At 39.1% G+C, this 23,070-nt stretch overlaps 1 protein-coding gene across 4 annotated transcripts in view; it reads left to right on the top strand.

Annotated features, from left to right (window-relative positions):
* LMNTD1 (lamin tail domain containing 1) overlaps positions 1-23,070 on the top strand; it is a 344,922-nt gene that overhangs the window by 127,663 nt on the left and 194,189 nt on the right. For 3 of the 4 annotated variants that reach the window (XM_072954580.1, XM_072954582.1, XM_072954578.1), the window contains one exon: positions 12,919-13,000. The exons of the other annotated variant lie outside the window; for it this stretch is intronic. The gene's annotated coding sequence lies outside the window, so the exon portion shown is untranslated. The remainder of the gene's footprint in view (positions 1-12,918; positions 13,001-23,070) is intronic. 4 annotated transcript variants of the gene reach the window in all.

Raw genomic sequence — 23,070 nt, forward strand, 5'->3', positions numbered from 1 at the left:
CAGTGGTGTGTGATGCACCCCGCACCCCCTGTTCATTGTGGTGTTTCATCTCTTCTCAGTTCCTTATCTAAAATTGATCTCTTGAGTCCCTCAGTTCCAAACCAGTCAAGGACTCGGTATTGGTTTCCCTGCTGTTGCTGGTTTAGCCAGCTTATTGTCTTTGTAGAAACTCTCACTTGTGTACAAACTCAAGTATACAAATCCTTACTGCAAGTAGAAAACCTTCTGCATACTTCTCAACAGTTACGACATACTCTACACTTTTCTGTACTTTCCTTTAATATTAGGTAGCCTGCATCCCATTCCATAGCTTAAGACATGAGTGAAAGATGGACTAGGAAGAAGAAACTAGCCTGACAAAATATCCAGCTAACGAATTCTGTAACTAAGTGGCAGCCGGGCTTCACAAAGGCTCTGAAGTTCCAACTGTTTAAGAAAAGAAAAGTAAAAAGGACAAAGATTACAATTAGTGGCAACATGGAAAAAACCCATAGAGCGTGTCGCTGGCAAAACTCTGAGAGATGGCTTCCCAAATGTGGAAAATATAAAACAAAAGCTTCTTTATTTATGATAAGTATTTGGATTTCTAATTCTCTAGGCCTTACAGGTTTATTATGAAAACCAAATTCAGTTCCCCTAAGGGGTGAGAAACCAACCGCTTCCCATTGCACAAAGTTATAAAACAGCACATTTTTAAAGCCCTATAATTTGTTTCTGGGGTGGCATTATATTGTCCTCTTCTGGGTTACATAAGTTGCCTTGGCCTTTCAGACACAGAAACATTTTACCCTTGACACAATTTGGAATTTGGAACTGCCTATGAAAACATGAATAACTTCATGTTTCCGTTTGAAAAGTCCCTAAACACAAATTGATAAATTCTCAGAGAGCTTCAGTGCAGCGTTTCAGGCTAGCACGCCCATCGCCAAGACCTATATTCAAAGTGTTTGAATTGCCAGAAAAAACACAGCTGTTAGTCTCTGTCTCAGGCAATCTGTACACCATCTTTCGGGCAGGAGAGATTGCAAAATGGGCTGAAGGTTAGATGCAAGTCTTAGAAGAGCAAAAAAATCAGCACTGGGAGGGCGTCTTTTTTTTCTTTTTACCCAGAGTCCCAAATATTAACACTAACCCAGAATGTCAGAAGTTTTAAAATACTGCTTATTTTGAAAGGCCTCTCCACACCCCTCCAAAAAATGTCACAGCCATCCACCAGCCAAAAGTTTTCTCCCAAGCTTCAGTTCTGCTCTTGAGAAATGCTCTTGAGAAATGCTCTTGTGTCTTGTTTTAGCTACGATGTAAAGGGTTGTAATGGCCTAGAAGCTGTCCCCCTGGCGTAATTTCATGGCCTTTTGGATGGAGATGGTCTCATGAGATCAGAGCGGCTGTGACAGAGACGGTCTCTGACATTTTCATAAACGAAATTGAGTTCTTGGCACTTTCTGAGCTTGGACAGCATGTGTTTCCAGCCCTGCCCCTCCTCAGCTATAACGATTCTGCTTTAATTTCTGCCCTGATGATGTGATAGGATGAAGTAGGCCAGTTTTAGTCAAACTTCGATAATGATCTGAAGTACAACAAACAAGTCAAATAATAAGGAAGTTTGTCTCTTAAAATGTGAAGAGCGTCTTTGGATGTTCCCGGTGTCTTTATTATTAGGGTGTCTGTCTATAGGTCTGACCACCACCACCCTACTCCACCGCCCCGGGTTAGTTCAGATTTTGACACTGTGATAGAGAGAAGATTAGCTTCGGGCTGTGTGCAGTTTCCTCTGCTCACACGCTCACTCCTGTCCTCTCCCACCGCTGGTGCAACTCTCCAGTGCGTTAGGACGTTCTCATGAGAAACCCTGTCCTAGGTATACCCGGATCTTCTAAACAAAACCAGCTGGTTGCTTACACGCTTTCATTTCAAGGGACACTTCCTGAGTTATAGGTACCTTATGTCAGCCTTTTATATGCAATGTTTTGATTAATCCTCACAAAAATCCCTTTTCTGCAGATGAAAAAAATGAGTCCAGAGAGTTTAAGTAACTTGTCCAAGGATCCACAACAAATAAATGGCACGCCAAGATGTCAAGATATTTGAAACTGCTATTTTTAAATACCATCAATCACTGAGCAATCCCTTGAGCTGACACAGCAGAGGCATATCACGGTGGAAGCCATGTGCCTTCTGAACTCTTGGGAGTAGTCACAGGTTCAGTGAGTTCCCAGCACGGCCCAGCGAGTGCTCTCAAGGACCTGGTTTGCACTTTCTTTCTGATATTGGAGCCTGTAGGTGCAAATGATGTACAAGTTTGATCAATACTGTACAAAACTGATCTTAGAAAACTTATATAATTTGCAATCAATATTAATGACATCCAATATCAGAAGTCTATTATTCCAAAATCTCAAGAGAATTATAACCAGCACCAAACATATGTATTTCCTAATTTAGAAATGAGTAGACTTCCTCCTAGCTCCTTGTCACTGGCTACTTTATTAAATGTAACAAATGGCTTCTCTTAGGTGATCCTTTTTCTCAGGATGCAGGTTACACTGAGACTCTCTGGCAGTGGTAGCTGTGATTTAGATTGGATTCCTGCACTCTGATCCAAACCTCAGGATCTCCTAATGAAAACTGTAGAGTGGTGTGAGTAGGGAAAAAACCTTAGAAATCCACTAGTCCCAAAGTCTTAAACTAATGGCCCCGAGGATGTAGATGGCCCCGATTGTATGTTGTTTTGTTCTCCAGGGCGATGACCCTAGTTGAATTCTTACGATTTTTTTGAATTGGTTGCCACAATTTTTAAGTAAGTGTATTTCAAATAGACATTTGAGTGTTAGGCTTCTCTTGAAAAATTGGAATATTAGGCAGCACCGGGCCTGCATTCCTGCATAGAAGCCGCCAGACACGGTGGGTGGCGGGTGCTTCTGTAGGTTGTGCTGGCCTCCCCGTGTGGCTTTCTCCTGGCATCTCTGCTGGGTGGGCAGTACTGTGGTCTGTTGACACTGACCACTGCGTTTGTATTATTATTTTCTTGTAGGAGAGTTAAGAGGAAAGAAATATGTTTCTGTCTTTGTCAGAAATGGAAAAACAAGATATAATTTGAGGGGGTAGTGTGTTTAAAAAAAAAAAGAAGAGAGCAAGTTTCTTTGCAGAGGGGAAGAATGTGCCTTTGGGTTAATATGCAAATGAAGTGTCTCTGCTGTTAGGTTCATTATGCTGTTGGCTTGGCCCTGTAAGCACTTGAGGGCCACGAGGTCATCTTATTTTGGCGATCTGAACACAGGGATGGAAAGAGGTTAAATGGCTTCCCCCAGAGTTAATATTTTTTGGCCATAACTAGAGGGACAGTTTTCTCACCTTTTAGTACAGTGCTTGTCATGTGGGAGGGAACAAATACATGAATTAATCTGTGGGATGAAATCTAAAAAAAAAAAATATTTGAATGTTTTGAAGTGTTTTAAGGAAAAGAAGATGAATTAAAACACGGTATTAAAGAAATTTATATAAATTCAAAATGGGCACACAAACTAGAGGGGGCAGCCGTAGTTCTGTGTGGGCTCCAGACTTAGACCTTTCCTCTTACTGAGTACTTAACCTAGAGAACCTTTCACCATCTCCCGTCTGTCAGGTGTGTATTTTGTCCAACTACTGCAGAACTGCACTGGAATATATCTCATATAAAACTATTAGGCTAGAATAAGTAGCTTTTTAAATAGCTTTCTCTCTCTCACACACACACACCCAAACACACAGACACACGGAAAAGTGGGCTACAAAATTTATATTTAATCATTCGTATTTTTCAGAGCCACACCCCTTTTTTGTCTTCTTCCTCTATTCCTATGTTTATAACATATAAATACATCTTAGGTTAAATGAAGTGTTTCCCTCCTACCCATAAACACTAACAGAGAGTCTCAGGAAAAGGTGAAAAATAAAGACACAGGGCAGAGAGGCCTGTTGTCACACCCTTCTTTTTTTCAATCCCAATTAATCACAGGGGTCAGTTCTTCAAGGCACAACTATCTGGAGAGGTGATGGGTCCACTCCTTACCTTCTGAAACCACCTAAGACATCACTGCAGACAGTTTTCAGGGTCCTCCAGACACAGTTGTTCTGCGTCTCAAAGGGAGGTAGGGAGGTGACTGCACGTGACCACTTTCTAGAACCGAAGGGTACCCTCTTGATACTCCGTGTTATCTCCCAAATATGTTAATGGTTTCTGTGATTCTTACTATTTTCTTTTAGAGGAAAAGGTTCCAGAGTAACCACCATGCTTAGAAATCACTCACAACTTTTCTCCACTGTCAGGACGTTGCCTCTCACGGTTACTCTGGACCCCACATGAGCACGTTTACAACCATTCCTTGTGCTTAGTCATGTTAAATGGAAAATGTCTGATCACCATCCTCAAAAGGAAATGATTTTTTTTCCCTTTAAGTAGTCTCACCTCAGTCTTCTTTTCTATCGTTTTACAACTGTGGATTTTTAAAAAAGGGGTTCAAAGATAAGGCCTATGTGATGTCAGTGATCCCAAAGGAGGGTGTGGGAAGGTAATCAAGGACCCCCGGTGCTGCCTTGTCCCAGCCTATCCAGAGACCCTAGACCCCAGGCATTCTCCTGAGCAAACGCCACAGAGTCCGTCCACTCCTGGGTCCCTGCCCTGGTGGGAAGGCCCAAAGGCATCAGCAGCCCTGATGGGGGGACATCTGGAGACGCGAAGGTGCCGGCAGCCGAGAGGCAGCACATCACAGTGGGAAGAGGGGGTGTGGACCATCCGCCCTGACCTGCATTCCTCCTCTACTCCTTGTTTAAATTTGATCAAATTACTTCCCTTCTCTAAACCTCTCTTTCCTCGTATGAATCCCACCAGTAGTGTAATAGTAACACCTACTGTCGTAGGTCAGTTCTCAGGGAAACAGACTCTGAGATGGGGATTTGCAGGCAGGGCATGCACTGTGGACTCCCTGGTGGCCACATGTGTGGGACAGTGAAGGAAACAGGCCTGGACAGAGGCAGGTGCTGACCTACCGTGTAGTCACTAGTCACAACAAAGGCCTCAGCGATGGTACGTGGGGCCCAGGAGCTAAGATGGTCCTTCCGAGTCACCCACCCTACATCAGTCAATCAGGGAAGGAAGCATGACCTTGGGTGACATGGCTCTCCTCAGCTGAGGGCAATTCCTGAGGAGAGCACAGCCCCCAGCCCTGCTGGGAGCCAGGGAGATGAGTGCCTCAGATCTACAGAGGGCATCAGGACAGGGTGCCATCACCTCCTATACCTGCCTCGTGGGGTTCTGTGGCGGGTGTATGAGGTGCTCTGTTAACAACATTTTATCCAGTCCCTGGCACACAGTTTGCTATAAATATTGTTCAGCAGACACTCATAAAGCCTTCACTAGTTGAAGATACTAGAAGAAACACTGAGGACACTTAGGAAAGTACAAAAATAAATGATGAATGGACTCTGCCCTGAAAAGATCATAGCCAAATGGGATAAGAAGGAAATCAGAGGCTACAGATAGTCCAACCCTCCTGATCATTGCGCATGCCCTTCGTAATCTCCTTCAGTTACCAAATGGATGCCAAATACTCTCTCTAGTGTATTGTTGGCTGTAAGCATCTTGTGGTCTCACTGGAGAACCAAGCCTGCAGGCATGGAAGAACCCAATAACAGCATGACATACAATTAAGTGTCAAAATATGTGGCAGGGACCCTAACTGGTGAGGCAGGTCAGGCTTGGGAGCGACAGGGTGCTGGAGTCGTCTGGAGGGCTTTGTGGAGGACTGGACTTGACTTGGATGTTGTCACATGCCTGGACAGTGGTTAGATGGAGGGGAAAAGGGAATTCCAGACGGCAGAAGAGGACGAGTGAAGGGTCTGGCCATGTCTGTGGGTGGGGAGGGAGTCAGCCGGACGGTAATGGAGATTTTATATTGACACATGCTGCTAAATGGACCTCTGCTAATCACTCGAATCGGATTAGTTCTGTGACAGATTGCAGCATTTATGCCTAATCCTACAAGCGCTTCTTTGGGATTTTGGGATAACACAGATGAAACTCTGTAAAGGGGAAGATTGATCTGGTGATGTTGGATAATGAACTATAAAAGGAAACCAACATTTATGGGGAGCCTCCCAGGTCCTTTTCTCAATGCCTTTTACTATTTTTAGTAAATAACCCAGGTGACAGATATTGAAGCTGAGGCTAGAGGCTCAAATTGGACACCAGATATTAGATGCTTTGTGAGGAGGTTTTAGCAGAAGGGTGGTTTGTATAGAGGGAAAGCACGGGCTCTGTATCCAGACTTAGAAGGTAGGAGTTCAAATCATGATTCCACAACTTACATGACATACCACCTTGGACAAGCTTCGTAACCTCCCTGCACCTCTGTTTCCATCTGCAAAATGAAGTCAGTGATCCCCACCTTACCATGTTGTAAGGTCAGAATAGTAACTAATATAAAATGCATCAAAGTTGCCCATTAGGCTTATAGAAGGTGTTCAATAAATGCTATTATTGTTGTTGCTAATATTATCATTATTACGCCCATGTCAGAAGCCTCTCTTCTCTCTCTCCCCCTTGAACTTACATTTTGGCTTTGTCTCTGCTTGTCTGGGGATGCACAGTGCTTTAGAAAAAATGCAATACTTAAATTTGACTGTAAAGGTCTTGTAGAGCCTCACCATCCTTTCTCTTGAGAGTGCTGGAAGGCCAAGGCTGAAGGTAAAATGTACCTTCTGTTGGCAGATGGAACTGCCTTGATTAGATGTTACTGGTAGGAGGCACCACCCTTTAAATTTCAAGTCCTTACTAATGATTCCATCTTGAGAGCATTTATTCCTGCAGATTTTGGAGTACATTCTAGAGGAGGCTACTAAACTGTCCGCATCTCTGATGGAAGGTCATACCAGATGTTTCTGTTCAGACACATCCCTCTTTCCATCTCTCTATCACCTTGCCCTGGAAAGGAGTAGAGTTTAGAGGTCAAGTGCAGACCTGCAGGTCAGGAGCTGTGGCTGTTAGAGCCGCATTTCAAGTGCTCAGTAGCCCCGTGTGGCTCGTGGCTGCTGCATGGGACAGCACACGTTGTAGAACACATTGCTCATCTCGCAAATTTCTTTTGGACCATGCTGCTCCAGAGCCAAACTGACTGGAGTTAAATGATGTCTTCAACAGTTATTGTCTGTGTAACTTTACATAGGTAATTTAATCTTGCTTTGCCTTGGTTTTATCATCTATAAAATGAGGGTTCAGGTGTCAACTTACTGGGAGCATTTATGAGAATTAGATGAATTAATTTATGTAGTTTATTTTTAGCAACCCCTAAATATCATATGGTATTTTCTCAGCAACCATTAGTAATTACTATTCATCAAAAACCAGACAAAACGACACCTATTTCAGAAAGAAAATATAGAATATGTAGATGAAGGGAGGGTGGCTCAGAGGAGTTGCCCATTATCTGTGTTCCCAAGGTCCATATGGCACATGATTGTCATGGAACTCATCATAATGTAATTTTCTATGTCTGTGTCTGTTTTCTTTACTAGACTCCAGGACTTGGGAATTCAAGGACTAGTGTCTTATTCCTCTTTGTACCCCATCACCTACCATGGGGCCTTGAGCACACATGACATTCAATAAGTACTTTATTTTCAACAGAGCTGAACTGAGTTGAATGCTCGAGAACTAACAGGCTTCTTATTTATTAATATTTTAATGGGAATAGTAGGTTGGGATTTTGCTAATTTCGCCATGTTTTTAACCAGATAGAGACAATGAACTGACAAAGAGGTTTAAGAACAATGGAGAAGAGTATTTAAAGTCAAGAATGGAAGGGGGTATCCAGAATGGACAATCACTTCACATGCTGGGGACAAACTGAGAGGAGGGAAAAGAAAGAGGAAGGAAAGGAGATAGAGTTGATAAGTCATCTGGGAGGAAGTTCAAAGACATATTTTCCCCACTTCAACATTTTACCACAGGCAGATCCTGAAGCCCTAGATATAATTATCTTGGCTGGAATGCCTGGGCTAGAGTAAACAGAGATCTGAGTGTGTCAACAAATTATTTAATCAAGCAGAGTAGGTGGCAATGTGAAAGCAAAATCATAGCGTACAATAGACTAGAGAGACTGAAATCTTCAGCTGTGATGGAGGAGAGAGAGTCAGACATGAGAAAAATTATAGAGTCCTGGGGACCAGACTCTGGACCTGGTTAGCCAATGTGAAGAATTAAACAAGAAATAAAAAAATTTTTTTAAATGGAACTGCATTGTTCAATAAAACATTTCTTGAGTATAAACGTAAATTTAAAAGCAATTGAGATTAAGCCATCACTTTAGATGAGCCAGGGGTCAGAAGGAGGGCTGCAAGTGGCATTCAAAAGGGCCTCAGGATTTGTGCCATCAGAGTGGCAGTTACAATTAAAAGCAGAAGTGAAATGGCTGAGAAGTATAAAAGCTAGAAATGAACAGATGGCCAGGCAGTCAGCTTGGTAGGCTGCTCAAATTGGATATATTTTATATTTCATTCCAAGTTAACAAATATTAGGACATTAAAATGCATGAAACATGATATGCATCCCATCTTGCCATGTTTTTATTACTAAATTACAAAGAATTAGGCTGCATGGAATGTATGCAGATGCATCCAGGGAAGCAAATGCTGAGTCAGGGGAGATCAGGAAGGTCAGCTGGGTTCCTCTTTTCTGGAGAAGAGCCTGATCCATTGTACACTAAGCATCCTCTGTAGGGCTATTCCTAAGGTGGCCACCCACTTCCAGAAAATGTGAAGAAATTAGATTGCTGATGACATTTTCTTTAAAGGTTGCAATGGCCAAGACTCCTTTTTGTTTTCAGTACTGGTGTTAAATTTAGGGAGTGTGTAGAATGTTGACTCTACACATGGAAGATGTTTTTATTGGACTTCAGTACGTCATTTACCGTAAGCAATCATTAACACAGGGTAGCTGCACCATGATCAGCAGACCATAGATAATACCAGACTGTCATTATGAGACTGTTTTTTACACATTTTCTGTTGAGTCTGGAGCTTTCTTCATAGGTGGACTGAGGCCACATGGCAAGAATAAAGTTTTCCTTGGTTCACAAGTGTATTGATTAAGAAATATGAGTATGTTTAGACTACGTGGCCTCTCTTCAACTTTGTTTGATCTCGGTCCACGTCTGGGGTTCTGTAACCAGATCATGACTCTGATTCTCTAATGGAAAACTTGTCAAGTTTCTTTTTGCGTGATTGGGAAACAGCCCGTGTGTTCCAGTGCACCAGCTTCTCGTCTTTGCCTTCAGAATACACAGTGATGCATCCCTGGAAGTGAAAAGAAATTTCCTCGACCCCAGTTTTCTTCTCATTTTCACTTGAACCAAGATTATACTATATTCATTCATTCAGTTTGTTGTGTAATCTCTATATTTTGAATGCCCACTATGTGCTGGGTACTGCACCAGGAACTTGCGATACAGGGGTCTTTGCACTTATGTTTGAAAAAAGACCTACTTTCTCATGGTCTGTGTTTATTAACTCTGGCTCCTTTTGACATAATCTTAGTGCAGTGTAGAAAATCATTCAAACCTAACATCTACGGAGGCTGCAGCTGCACATATAAAGAAACGCCCAGGAGAGTGCCATTCCCCTATGTGCGGCTCTCATCTCCTTGGAGTTACAGCCTAGAAATACCATGCACAAAAAGTCACCATTTGGCTCCCAGGTTGTGGAGTCACTAGGAGAAAAGTATTTAGTTAGCTTCCTCTATGCACCTTATTAACAGCTAAAAGGAAAATCACTCTTACACCAAAAACTAGGGAACAAAATTGTGTGTAGTCATCTATGTAATTACATACTTTTGTGTGGTATACTGAAAGATATAGATGTATATACAAATTAATGTGTATTCTTTTACTATATATGTATATCTTGCCTATGTACAGATACAATAGAAAATAATATACAAGCTTTAAACATGGTTAAGGCAGCTTTCATTGTAGGCATGGACTTGAAGTATCGTGTGTGTGTGTGTGTGTGTGTGTGTTTGCATTTGCATGCGTGGTCCATGTGGATGTGTTGGGATAGGGATGGAGGCTAGGGGAAGATGGAGAGACCAGAGAAGGAGTGCAGAGCACAGAAACACAGAATTCCTTGGTATCTTCCATCATGATTGTTGAATGAGTATGGATGGTACAGTAATCATGACCAGTAGTGATGGCAGTAGAAGGGAGAGGGTGGAAAAAAATGATTAGAGGATGTCCAGATGGTAATTTGATTGCATTAATAGCATATACTGGTCGGGGGAGGGTATAGCTCAAGTGGTAGAGTGTGTGCTTAGCAGGATGAGGTCCTGGGTTCAATCCCCAGTACCTCCATTAGAAAAATAAACAAATAAATAAATAGCATATACTGCTGCTGACTCAATATGTAATACTATATATTTATATGTATTATATTGACATATATGTACATATATACACAGATAACATACACATAAATTATGCACCAATGGTAAATAGAAATGTCCTCTATATTTCCAAAGTTTAGAAATTGACAGTAAACTTTCTTTAGATGATAGTAGGGTTAAGCCACCTTTATTTATAAATACTAAACTATATATCAAAAGTAATTTAAAAATCCATCTATATGAATTTGGTATAAAGAATGAGTACCTTTTAAAACTGATGAAATATGTATATCATTTACATCCATACCCAGCTGTGATTACATGATTTTTTAAAAGCCAATAATTATTTCAGTATTCATCTCAAATATTCTGATTGAATGAGGAGATAAACAAATCTGCTATTAGACGATGAAAGGAATATGTATGTGTAAAATCATCAGAGTGTACTTGAGAGAGTTACACAAATGCTTGAGGAAAATTTATGTAAATATCATTTTTTTAGAAACTTAAATGCAAAAAAGTTTCAAAAGTGGCATATTATGTCATAAATATGTATTATTCTAATTCTAAAAGTAATGCTGAAGGCATAAAGCATTTCCCTTTGGAAATATCAACAATATTTAATGAAAACAGGAAAACATTTCAAAAGTATCCTGATTGCTAAGTGTTTACGTCAGCTGCAACTGTTTCACTAAAAAATAAACAGATACTTCAGCAGAGAGGATAAGTGAAGTTTGCTTTTTCTTCAAAATATCTGGCTTTAGGATTAGCTATTTGAAAGGTCTATTAAAAATAAGACCTACAAAGTTGAACAACAGAGTATATTTTCTAGGACATTTTATGAATATGAGTTCCTTTCACTAGCTCTGCAGTTAACTCTCATCCTTATAATTGTGGCCCCAGTGGTATTAGAACACAGAGAAAAGAAACCAAGGACTGGAGCACGGATGAAATAGACCTTGAGCTTAGGGTATTGCATACCTCCTAATGCTAGGAACTTGAGATCCACTTGGTAGAAATAAATAGCTAATACTCAGTGCTCACTATGTGTGGAGTATTCCGAAAGATGGTTTTCATTTATTTTTAAAATTTAGTCCTTCCAGACCCCTCTGAGAACTACAGTGATTACCCCCATGTTGCAGGTGAAGAAGCAAAGGTATAGTGCGATTCACATCAGCTTGCCCAGCGTTGAGCAACTAGAAAAATGGTGGAGCAGGACTGACACTTAGAAAGCTGTGCCTTTAACCACTGCTCGGTACGGCCAACCACCTTCGACGCAACTATAACTCTTCAGGATTAATTTTATCTCTGGAAGTCAGAGAACTATAAAATAACCTTCCCAAGGTTATGACACTTCACAGATTAAGTGTCAGAGCGGGATTTAAACCCAATTTGTCTGACTCCAAAGCCATCTTCCACCGGGCTTTGCTGCCTTTCGTTTGAGACGTTGCCAAATATTTGTGCCACATACTGGCACCTGCAGTTTATTGGGCTGGTGGCAACTGGTCAAGGGCCCTCACAGGGTGCCAGTGCATTGGTAGGGGCCAGAGGAGGACCTCTGCCTGAAAGTCCATTCATCTTGTTCATCTGGTAACTTTGTGCCATGGTAATTCCCAATGGGACCTGCATCCTGTACAATACAGAACTGACCACAGTATCTCAAACTGAGTTAGAATGTGTTTATAGTCATAAATCATTAAATCATGAGAGGTATATTAGAGTCAAAAAGTCAAACTAGGCATATTAATAATAAGAATAAGAATATCTTATATGTACTGGAGTTTCTAGAAATTAAGTGAACATTAAGAAATTTGTCTGAATACATATAGTCTATTATGCAGCTGAAACATTGACTATTGCTTAGAACCACATTTTTAAATTAATGTAGCCTTATATGGATAGTAATCATAGTACTTTCCATTATCATGGATAGTTACCAAAATAAACATTATCCTTTGGAAAAACGTGATGTCAATAACGTTGTATATCCCATATTATTGAAAAAGAATTCTTCTGTTTCAATACCAATTATGTAGATCTGTGGATGAGTTTCTTCAAAACAGTCCTTGAGGATCTAGCTACTTTAAAGTGTGTGCATGTTTGAATGTGGGTATGCTGACGACAGAAATGAAAACACTGGAATTATTAGAAATGCACACCCCATAACAGATCATTTTTAGTGAGTACAGAAGCTTTTTGAACTTTGCCAAAACAGGTGTTTCATGCAGAGAAGGCTGCTGAGACCAAATGCTAGAATTATTAAGTAACCATTAGAGAAATTCTAGATAGAACGAGTGCAATGAAAGGACAGAATTTGATGAGACAAACGACCTTTCAGCGTTGCTAAGGAATTCTTGTGGTGGATTTTTCTCCTTAATTCAATACCCAGCAAATAAAGCAATAAATCTGAACATGCCCGACCGCTAGGAAATGTCTCTCCTGCTAAAAGGAGTTGTAATAAGAAGCAGAACTCAGATGGCCGAGCTAATGACGTTCTGTTCCCACAGGGCCCATCCTTCAGGGGTGAGCTTTCCCGAGAGCCCTGTGGCTGATCAACAGCTGACTCCTGGAGTCCTGCCCCAGCTGACAGTAAGTGCCCAGACACAGAGCAGACCTGTCCCCTGCATCAGCCAGCCTCGCCCTCCTCCTTTCCCGGACAGAAAGGGACTCCAAGGCAGTCAGTGCGGACCCAGTGTGACCCAGGGACGGCTTCTGGCATGTGCTTTTCTTTTCCCTCCATCTGTTTGTTGAGTTCTTACAGCCTGAAGAACTGGAAAATATCCCTGAAGAAATAGACCTATCCTCTTTCTTGCCAGGAGACACTATAATTTAAGAAAAATGTTTTTTTCTCCACTAAGGAGTGGGTGCTAGATTATTTTAGGAATCTCTTTATTCTGATAAAACTTGCCAAAAAAATACTTATGTGGCAAAAATAAACAAAACAAATACACATACAAATAAAATAAACAAAGCCTTTCTAAACGGTACTTGACACCCAATGTCAAGTTGGTCCCATTAAGCACCAACTTAACATTCTTTATAAGTTAACTGCCCTAATAAAGCTGCCATCAAGGGAACCATCATTAAGGTTGTCTAGGTCTGGTGCCTAGGTCTTGGACCAAATGCTTGTTTTGTTTTCCTTCTTCCATATCTTCTTTGTTCTGTATTTCAGGAAAATCTGATTTGGTTAATTACAGAATTGGATTGTTCCTTCACCAGAATTGCCTGTTTGAGAAATTTCATGATGTTTAGACTGTTAAGGGATATGTCCTGTAAGTGATGTTAGCTAACCCTGTAAAAGTTCTCTGAATAATAGATGAAAAGGCTGATGAGTTTCAAGTGAGATTCTTGGAGGACTAATTACTATTAAATCTATTACCCTGCTCCTTCTCCACATGTGGTTATCAGACAACACTTCCTTTCAATGTCTTGCTCAAGGTGCGACTGTGTGACTGCTTAGCGCTTGAAGTATTTTTGTCAGCACAAACAATATCTCCATTAGGGAAAAAATTCTTAATGCCAAAGCCCGAGGAAAAGCTGATGCAAAACAATATGTTTTCAAGAAACAAACAAAGAAACAAACAACCTTGTTTCTAATGAGGCTGATTCTCTGATCCATTGGGAGAGGCTACCTGGTCCACAGGGGTGGGGCTGATTTAGTCTGGAAAAGTGGAAATATCTGCTCTGAAGAGAAGCTACTTGAGGTATTGGTCTGGGAACTGGGAAACTGGGTTCTAGTCCTGAATTTGACAGTAACATGCTGTGCCTAGTTAGGTCGTGTAACTTCACCTCCCCGGGTTTCAATTCCCTTGTTTATTAGATGAGGAAGGAAAGGACTTTTTAGCAGACCTCCATGGTATTTGCCAGCCTAAAATACCATGGTCCCAGATTGCACTTGAAGTAGCATGAATATCTAAGTCAAAGATACTGTTTAATAGTCATTGGAAATACCTTTCACATTCTCATATAAGTGTATTTGAGATTATTCAGTGTTTACACACGTGTAGTTTTTTTTTCTCTAATTATTTCTAAGTAATCATGGATTTAAGAGAGTTTCATGACATTTTTTAGCTCTAAGAAGGATTATAGAGTTATAGGATAGTTTGGGTAGTTTCTGTATTTAAGGGACAAAGTCACTTTTACTAAATTCCTACTTAAAATCCTAAATGGAATATTATATTTCCAAGGAACTAATGATCCTACAAGATTTTATAAAATATCCCAATTTTATCCAAGGAGAGGTCTCATTTGAAACTGGTGAGAGTCCATTCCTTTGAACAATGACTTTTCTACTTTTTTTCCCAAGCAAGTAATTGGGATAAACTGTTTTAGCTATTTCTGAGTGCCTACTGAGTGTAAATCTCTGCTAGGAAATGCGGGGATTGGAGAAATAAATAAGACACAATTCCTGCCCTCGGTATAGGATTGTATTTATATGCTCACAAGATTCACACATTCAAAGAACTAATTAGAATATTATCAATTGTTTCCATATTATATTTCTTTTTTCTTTTTTTTCTTTTTTTTACTTTTTCTACTTACCTTATATCAAAAAGGGAGAAGAAACATATAACATTTTTATAAGACCATATTGATGGGAAAATACTCCATCACTAAGGAGAAAGGTTTTATGGTGCAGAGAGGAGTCACCTTTTGTCTGGTGCTGCTAGCGCTGATTCTGTGCACAACCAGCCCTAGTCCTTAGGCATCAGTGTGTGCCCGACACTCATGTCAGCACTGCTTTGAAGGCTGCTGTTTTGCATCACAACACAGCTTAAGAGAACCCTTGAGTGGGTGTGGGAGCATAGCTATCTACCTCTGAAGTGGCTGCAGTGAGCCTTCTTTCCACCCATGCAAAGACTGGGGGCGTGGGAAGTATCAAAGGGCAGGGTGTCTGGGATGCTATGACATGGGACGGGAGTCATTCTGCCGTCCCCCGGAGTGTGGATGAAGAGTCCCTAACCTAGAATTTCTCTGCTTCCATGTTTTTCACGCTGAACTGCATCAGAAATTGGATGGCTACAGCCTGCAACCTGCAGGCAGTGGAGGTTGGCTATGGACTACACAGCGAACAAGTAAAATTCATGGTGACCCCACCTGCTTGTAGTGAAAGACTTGTTTCACTGTTCTTTGGTAGCAAGAATGGACTTTATGAAGTAACTTGGAGGGGAAAGGAGGTATGTTAGAAAGCAGACAATTTCCAGCCAGTTAAGAGTTGTACGAAGGTGGAATTGCTCACCCATCCAGTGTTCACAGCACAAACCAGGGATGTGCCACATGTTGGAGGCGAGGGAGGTCAGGTAGCCACTGGGGATTTAAACTGTCCTGTTTCTTTTTTTAATTTTTTAATTCTTTTTTTAATTGACGTATAGTCGATTACAATGTTGTGTTAATTTCTGGTGTACAGTATAGTGACTCATTTATACATATACATATATATATATATTCCTTTTCATATGCTTTTTCATTATAGGCTATTACAAGGTATTGAATATAGTTCCCTGTGTTTGCAGTTGGACCTTGTGTTTTATCTATTTTATATGTAGTAGTTAGTATCTACAAACCCCAGACTCCCAATCTATCCCTCCCTGTCCTGTTTCTTTGATCCTATGACCTAATTCATCTTTCTGAATATCTCTACTGGAGCCTCAGAAGCAGACAAGTATAGTACCACTTTCCCTAAATTCTGTGCCATGTAACATGAGTTCTTGAAGATTTCAGCTATGCCAGAAATAAAGGCATTCTGTGACAAAACAGCTTTGGAAAATGCTAGACGCTAGACACTAGACGTCCCCGTTGGAGATTCATAATACATATTACCAGTGTGTTTGACAAAGTTGCTGGTAAAGGAATTTATTTAAACTTTAACTCAGCATTTCCTAAACTTAGTTATTTCAGACTTTATGTCTCTTATTGTTCCATAAAATAAATGTTCCAAAAGCTGCAGCTTGAGAAATGTTCTTTGGTAAAAAGAACATGACTTTTAGAGTCATATCAACTTGGTGGCAAGTCTGATTACGCCACCAATTAATTGCTCGAGTGTAAAGAAGCCTGTTACCATGGTGAGTTTCAGTGTCTTCATCTGAGAAATGGAGGAAATATTTACCCATGGAGGGTCTTATGAGTAAAATCATTCTTATAAAGTGCCTAATAGTACCTGGCCAACAGCAAGTGTTCAATAAATTAGGACAACTTCTACCAGTTACTAATATCAGGACCTTTTTCTTTTTTCCCACTTGGGCACCTAATCATTCCTCTTGCAGTCTGAAATCCACTTCCTTTTGTCTGTCTTTGATGGGGATCGGAATAGTGTTATTAATCATTAAAACAGCCCTGACTGCATGATTTGGTGAAACAGCTGTAGCTTAATGGCCCAGTCTTTGCCCATGGGACAAGAGGCCTCAGCTCTGGGGTCCCCAACCTCTCATTTCAGATAGGAGATTTCCTTTTTTTTTTTTTAACTAATGTATGCTCAATTACAATGTGTCAATTCCTGGTGTACAGCATAATGTTTCAGTCATACATATACATACATATATTCATTTTCATATTCTTTTCCATTATAGATTACTATAAGATATTGAATATTCCCTGTGCTATACAGACAAAATTTGTTTTATCTATTTTTATATATAGTAGATAATATTTGCAAATGTCAAACTCCCAATTTATCCCTTCACACCCCCTTTCCCCCCAGAAGCCATAAGATTCTTTACTATGTCTGTGAGTTTGTTTCTGTTTTGTAGATGAGTTCATTAGTCTTCTATTTTCTTTTTTTAGAGTCCACATTTGAGTGAATATGGTATTTTTCTTTCTCCTTCTGGCTTACTTCTCTTAGAATGATAATCTCTAGGTCTATCCATGTTGCTGCAAATGGCATTATTTCATTCTTTTTTATGGCTGAGTAGCATTCCATTGTATAAATTTACCACAGCTTCTTTATCCAATCATCTGTTGATGGACATTTAGGTTGCTTCCATGTCTTGGCTATTGTAAATAGGGCTGCTATGAACACTGGGGTTCATGTATCTTTTTGAATTAGAGTTCTCTCTGGATATATGCCCAGGAGTGGGAATGCTGGATCATATAGTAAGTCTAGTTTTAGTCTTTTGAGGAATCTCCATACTGTTTTCCATAATGCTTCACTAAGCTACATTCCCACCAACAGTGTAGGAGGGTTCCCTTTTCTCCACACCCTCTCCAGCATTATCATTTGTGAACTTTTGAATGATGGCCATTCTGCCTGGTATGAGGTGATACTTCATTGTAGTTTTGATTTTCATTTCTCTGATAATTAGCGATATTGAGCATTTTTTCATGTGCCTATTGGCCATTTGTATGTCTTCATTGGAGAATTGCTTGTTTAGGTCCTCTGTTCACTTTTGGATTGGGTTGTTTGTTTTTTTGTTATTGAGTTGTATGAGCTCGTTATATATTCTGGGAATTAAACCATTGTCAGTCGCATCATTTGCAAATATTTTCAAGGAGTTTCACTTGATAGACCAGAGCTGAGGGGCACAGTATTACAAAGGAGTCCTAAGCAGGGTGCTTAAAGATTGAAGAACACCCACTCAAATAGTATTTCCCTTCCTTCTTTGAACATCCGCAACATTTTGTTTCAACCCCAGTTATTGGACTAAATTTTAGGATTGTGGTGGGTTGTGTACCTATGCCTCCTCCCCTTACATGCATGAAATTTATTATCTGTATCTGGCATTTTAAATATTTGTTGTCCTGAATGCAAAGATGGTCCTTCCAACCAATTCATGATCTGAGTCCCCAGGTTCACCCTTAGAATTTAGGCTATTATCTCCATTTTGGCTTTAGTCCTTATAGGAGCAAAATTCTAATCAAGAAAGCCTAGTACTGTGCAGCATTGCAATCCTACAAAATGGTCTTGGAACAAAGTTTCCATGGTCAAATTAGTTAGGGAAATACTGAATAATATGCTCTCATTGGAAAGTCATAATGCGTATTTGCATATTAAAATCTCACAGACGTCCTGCCCAAAAGAAATCAGTTAACTATGTTTAGCTCAGACTTTCTCAATTATTAAACCACAGAATACCCTTTTCGAGTAAAATCTTGTTAAAATCCATGGGTTGTTCTGAGGAACGTATTTAGGAAAGTGCTGCATACTACAATTATGAAGTTTTATTTCAAGTAGATTGGACCCAACTATCTTTTACAGATGTATTGAAGTAAAATTAATATATGCTATAGCCTGAAGGTTCATGTCCCCCTCTCCCCACCCCCAACAATTCATATCTTGAAATCCTAGCCCTCATAGGTGGCAGCAATGGGAGGTGGGATCTTTGTGAGCTACTTAAGTCATGAGGGTTCTACCCTCATGAATGAGATTAGAGCCTATAAAAGAGGGCCCAGAGAAATCCCTAACCCCTTCACCATGGGAGGACACAGCAAGAAGGCACTGGCTATGAACCAGGAAGAAAGCCCTTACCATCCTAGTAACTTGATATTGGACTTCCTAGACTCCAGGACTGGGAAAAATAAATATTTGCTGTTTAAGCTACTATGGTAATTTGATATCGAAGCCCAAACTGAGTAACACATAATATGCACTCTTTTTCTGGCTTATTTCCCCCAGCATAAACACTTTTGAGATTTATCCATATTGTTGCGTGTATAGTTCATTTCGTTTTCATTACTGAATGTATTCTATTTTATGGCGATACCACTATTTGTTTATCCATTAACCGGTTAATGAACATTTGGATTATTTCTAGTGTTCAGCTGTTACAATAAAGCTGTTATGCATATTTGTGTGCAAGTCTTTGTATAGACATAATGCTTGCTTTTCCCTTAAGTAAGTGCATAGAACTGGAGAAGCTGAATTACATGGTAGGAGCATGTTTAGCCCGTAGACTGCTTTTCCAAAGTCATTGAACCATGTGACAGTCCCACAAGCAAGATATGCGAGTCTCAGTTCTTTGTCAATACTTGGTATGCCCAGGCTTGTTAATTTTAACCATTTTAATAGGTGTGTAGCAGTGTATCGTTTTTTAAAATCTGCATTCCTTAATGGCTAATGACATTGAACATTTTTTCACGAGCTTATTTGCCATTCGAAGCTCTTCTTTGATGAATGAATGTTCAAATCTTTTGCTCATTAAAAAAAAAACGGGCCATTTGTTTTCTTCCTATAGAGATTAGAAAGTCCCATGTGTATTTGGGATAGGAGTTCTTCATCACACCCGTGAAGAAAAGACCTTTTCACTCAGTCTGTGACTTGTCTTTTCATTCTCTCTCAGCAGTGTCTTTCAAAGAGTAGAAATTCTTAACTTTGATGAAGTCTAATCTATCAGTTTTTTTTCTTTTATGAATTATGCTTCTGGTTTTGTGTATACTGTGTGAGGAATGGCTGAGAGTTTTTGTCTGGTTTTGTCTTTCACATGTGGATGTTCAGTTGTTCCAGCATCATTCGTTGGAAAGGCTCCCCTTTCCCCACTGAATTGCCTTGACACGTTTGTCAAAAATCCATTGCCCACCTAAGTAACCCACAGAAAATGATCAGAGCCAGTAAATGATATCAGACTGTAGTTGTGGATTTGTTTATTTCTCCTTGAAGTTATGTCCATTTTGCTTCACATATTTTGAAGGTCTGTTATTAGGTATCTAAACGTTTAGGATTATGATGTCCTCTTGATGAACTGACCTCCCCTATGAACTGACCTCCTTCCTCTATCACTTATGAAGTGCTTCTCTTTATCCATGATAATCTTGTTTGCTCTAGTATTTTTTGTTTGTTTGCTCTAGTGTTAATGTAGCCACTGCAGCTTTCTGATTCATATTAGTGGGCTACATCATTTTATATCCTTTTACAAATTTAACTTATTTGTAGCTTTCATACCAAAGCATACCATTGGGTCTGTTTTACCTAATCTAACAAGTTCTGCATTAATTAATGTGTTCAGATCCTTTACATTCAATGTGATTATTTTAATCTACCATCTTGCTTTTAATTTTCTGTTTGTCCCACATGGGCTTTTTTGTTTTAATTGTCGTATAGATAGTCAATTTGCAATGTTGTGTTAATTTCTGGTGTATGGCATAGTAATTCATTTATACACATATATATCCCTTTTCATATCCAATTTCATTATAAGCCATGACAAGATATTGAATATAGTTCCCTATGCTGTACAGTAAGACGTTGTTTATTTTATATATAGTAATTAGTATCTGTGAGTCCCATATGGTCTTTATTCCATTTTCTCTTTCTCTCCAAACTTCTTTTTGAGTTTTAGAGTGGTTTCTTATAAAGCAATAGAAACTGAAACATTAACAACACTTAGAAAGAACTTCTAAATTAGTACATATATTAATAGCAGTATATAAATAAGAGACATGAACAAATTATTCATGTAAGAGAATAATTATTGGTGGATAAACATATATAAATATGCCTAAATTCATGACTAATTAGAAGGTGAAAATGAAAACCATGAAGTATGACTTCTTACCCATAAAGTTTACAATATTTAATGCTTCTAAAATTCTAAGTGTTTTTGAGTATGAAGAAAGACAATGGAACAATATCTAGTGTTTGTAATAGAAACAAGTATTGTTTTATGATTCTGTATCATCTCACGTTTTAGTGTATTAGCTATGGCTAACTTTTTGTTTTTTTGTTTTTTTTTCTCCTTTTTCAGTTTTGTTAGGTAGAATTATTACAGTTTGACTGCACATACACATTATATTGCATGTAAATACATATGTACAGTATACTGCACATTATGGCTAACTTTTTGACTTAGTTTAGTTGTTGCTTTAGGATTTGTAGCACACATCTTGAACTTATCACAGTTTAATTTCAAGCACTAGCATACTTCAAGTATATTATGAGATACTTACAAAGCATACCTCCATTTCTCCCTCTTTTAGTTCTATGTATGTTATAATCTCCACAATGCATTATTAATATCTTTGATTCAATCTGTTACTTAACTTTTAAAAAGATCTGATAAGGAAAAAAAGCATTTTTATATTTACCAAGGTAGTTACCATGTCTGATGTTCTTTATTCTTTTTTTGCAGGTCCATTTTATCAGACATCATTTCATTCTGCTTGAAGGGTTTCCTTTAATGTATTTTCTAGTTATGGTGTCTGATTATTTTTTCTCCTTTTATATATATGAAAAAGTATTTATTTCATTTTTGTTTCAAAAAGATATTTTCACTGGGTGAAAAACTCTAGGTTGACAACTGTTTTTCTCTTAGTACTTCAAAGATGTTGCTTCAATACCTTCTAGCTTGCATTGCTTCAATGAGAAATCTGCTGTCAGATTTATCATTGTTCCTCTCTGGGCAACATATTACCCACTCCACCCCTCAAATGGCTTTTAAGATTTTCTGTTTAATTTGGCTTTAGGAAATTTTATTGTCATGTACCTTGGTAATCTTTTTAATTATGCTAAGAGATTTTTTGAGGCATTTAAATCTATATGTTTATCATTTTTATTGAATTTGAGGAAAAGATTTGATCATTGTTTCTTCAAATATCTTCCCTCACTCCACTGAGGACTCTAATTACACATGTATTTGGCTCCTTAAAAGTCGCTTAGTTCACTGATGGTTTTCTTTTTCCCTCTGTGTTCCATTTTGGATGGCATTTATAACTATGGCTTTGAGTTCACTAAGCTTTTCTTCTTCTTCTTTTTTTTTTTTTGAGCCTTGTCTAGCGTACAGTTCTTTTTTTTTAACATTTTTTATTGATTTATAATCACTTTACAATGTTGTGTCAAATTCCAGTGTTCAGCACAATTTTTCAGTCATTCATGGACATATACACACTCATTGTCACATTTTTTTCTCTGTGAGTTATCATAACATTTTGTGTATATTTCCCTGTGCTATACAGTGTAATCTTGTTTATCTATTCTACAATTTTGAAATCCCACTCTATCCCTTCCCACCCTCCACCCCCCGGCAACCACAAGTCTGTATTCTCTGTTTATGAGTCTATTTCTGTCCTGTATTTACGCTTTGTTTTTGTTTGTTTGTTTGTTTTTGTTTTTTAGATTCCACATATGAGCGATCTCATATGGTATTTTTCTTTCTCTTTCTGGCTTACTTCGCTTAGAATGACATTCTCCAGGAGCATCCATGTTGCTGCAAATGGCATTATGTTGTCAGTTTTTATGGCTGAGTAGTATTCCATTGTATAAATATACCACTTCTTCTTTATCCAGTCACCTGTTGATGGACATTTAGGCTGTTTCCATGTCTTGGCTATTGTAAATAGTGCTGCTATGAACATTGGGGTGCAGGTGTCATCCTGAAGTAGGGTTCCTTCTGGATAAAGCCCAGGAGTGGGATTCCTGGGTCATATGGTAAGTCTATTCCTAGTCTTTTGAGGAATCTCCACACTGTTTTCCATAGTGGCTGCACCAAACTGCATTCCCACCAGCAGTGTAGGAGGGTTCCCCTTTCTCCACAGCCTCTCCAGCATTTGTCATTTGTGGATTTTTGAATGACGGCCATTCTGACTGGTATGAGGTGATACCTCATTGTAGTTTTGATTTGCATTTCTCTGATAATTAGTGATATTGAGCATTTTTTCATGTGCCTTTTGATCATTTGTATGTCTTCCTTGGAGAATTGCTTGTTTAGGTCTTCTGCCCATTTTTGGATTGGGTT

The sequence above is a fragment of the Vicugna pacos genome, chromosome 34, assembly GCF_048564905.1.
Source record: "Vicugna pacos chromosome 34, VicPac4, whole genome shotgun sequence".
NCBI lineage: Eukaryota > Metazoa > Chordata > Mammalia > Artiodactyla > Camelidae > Vicugna > Vicugna pacos.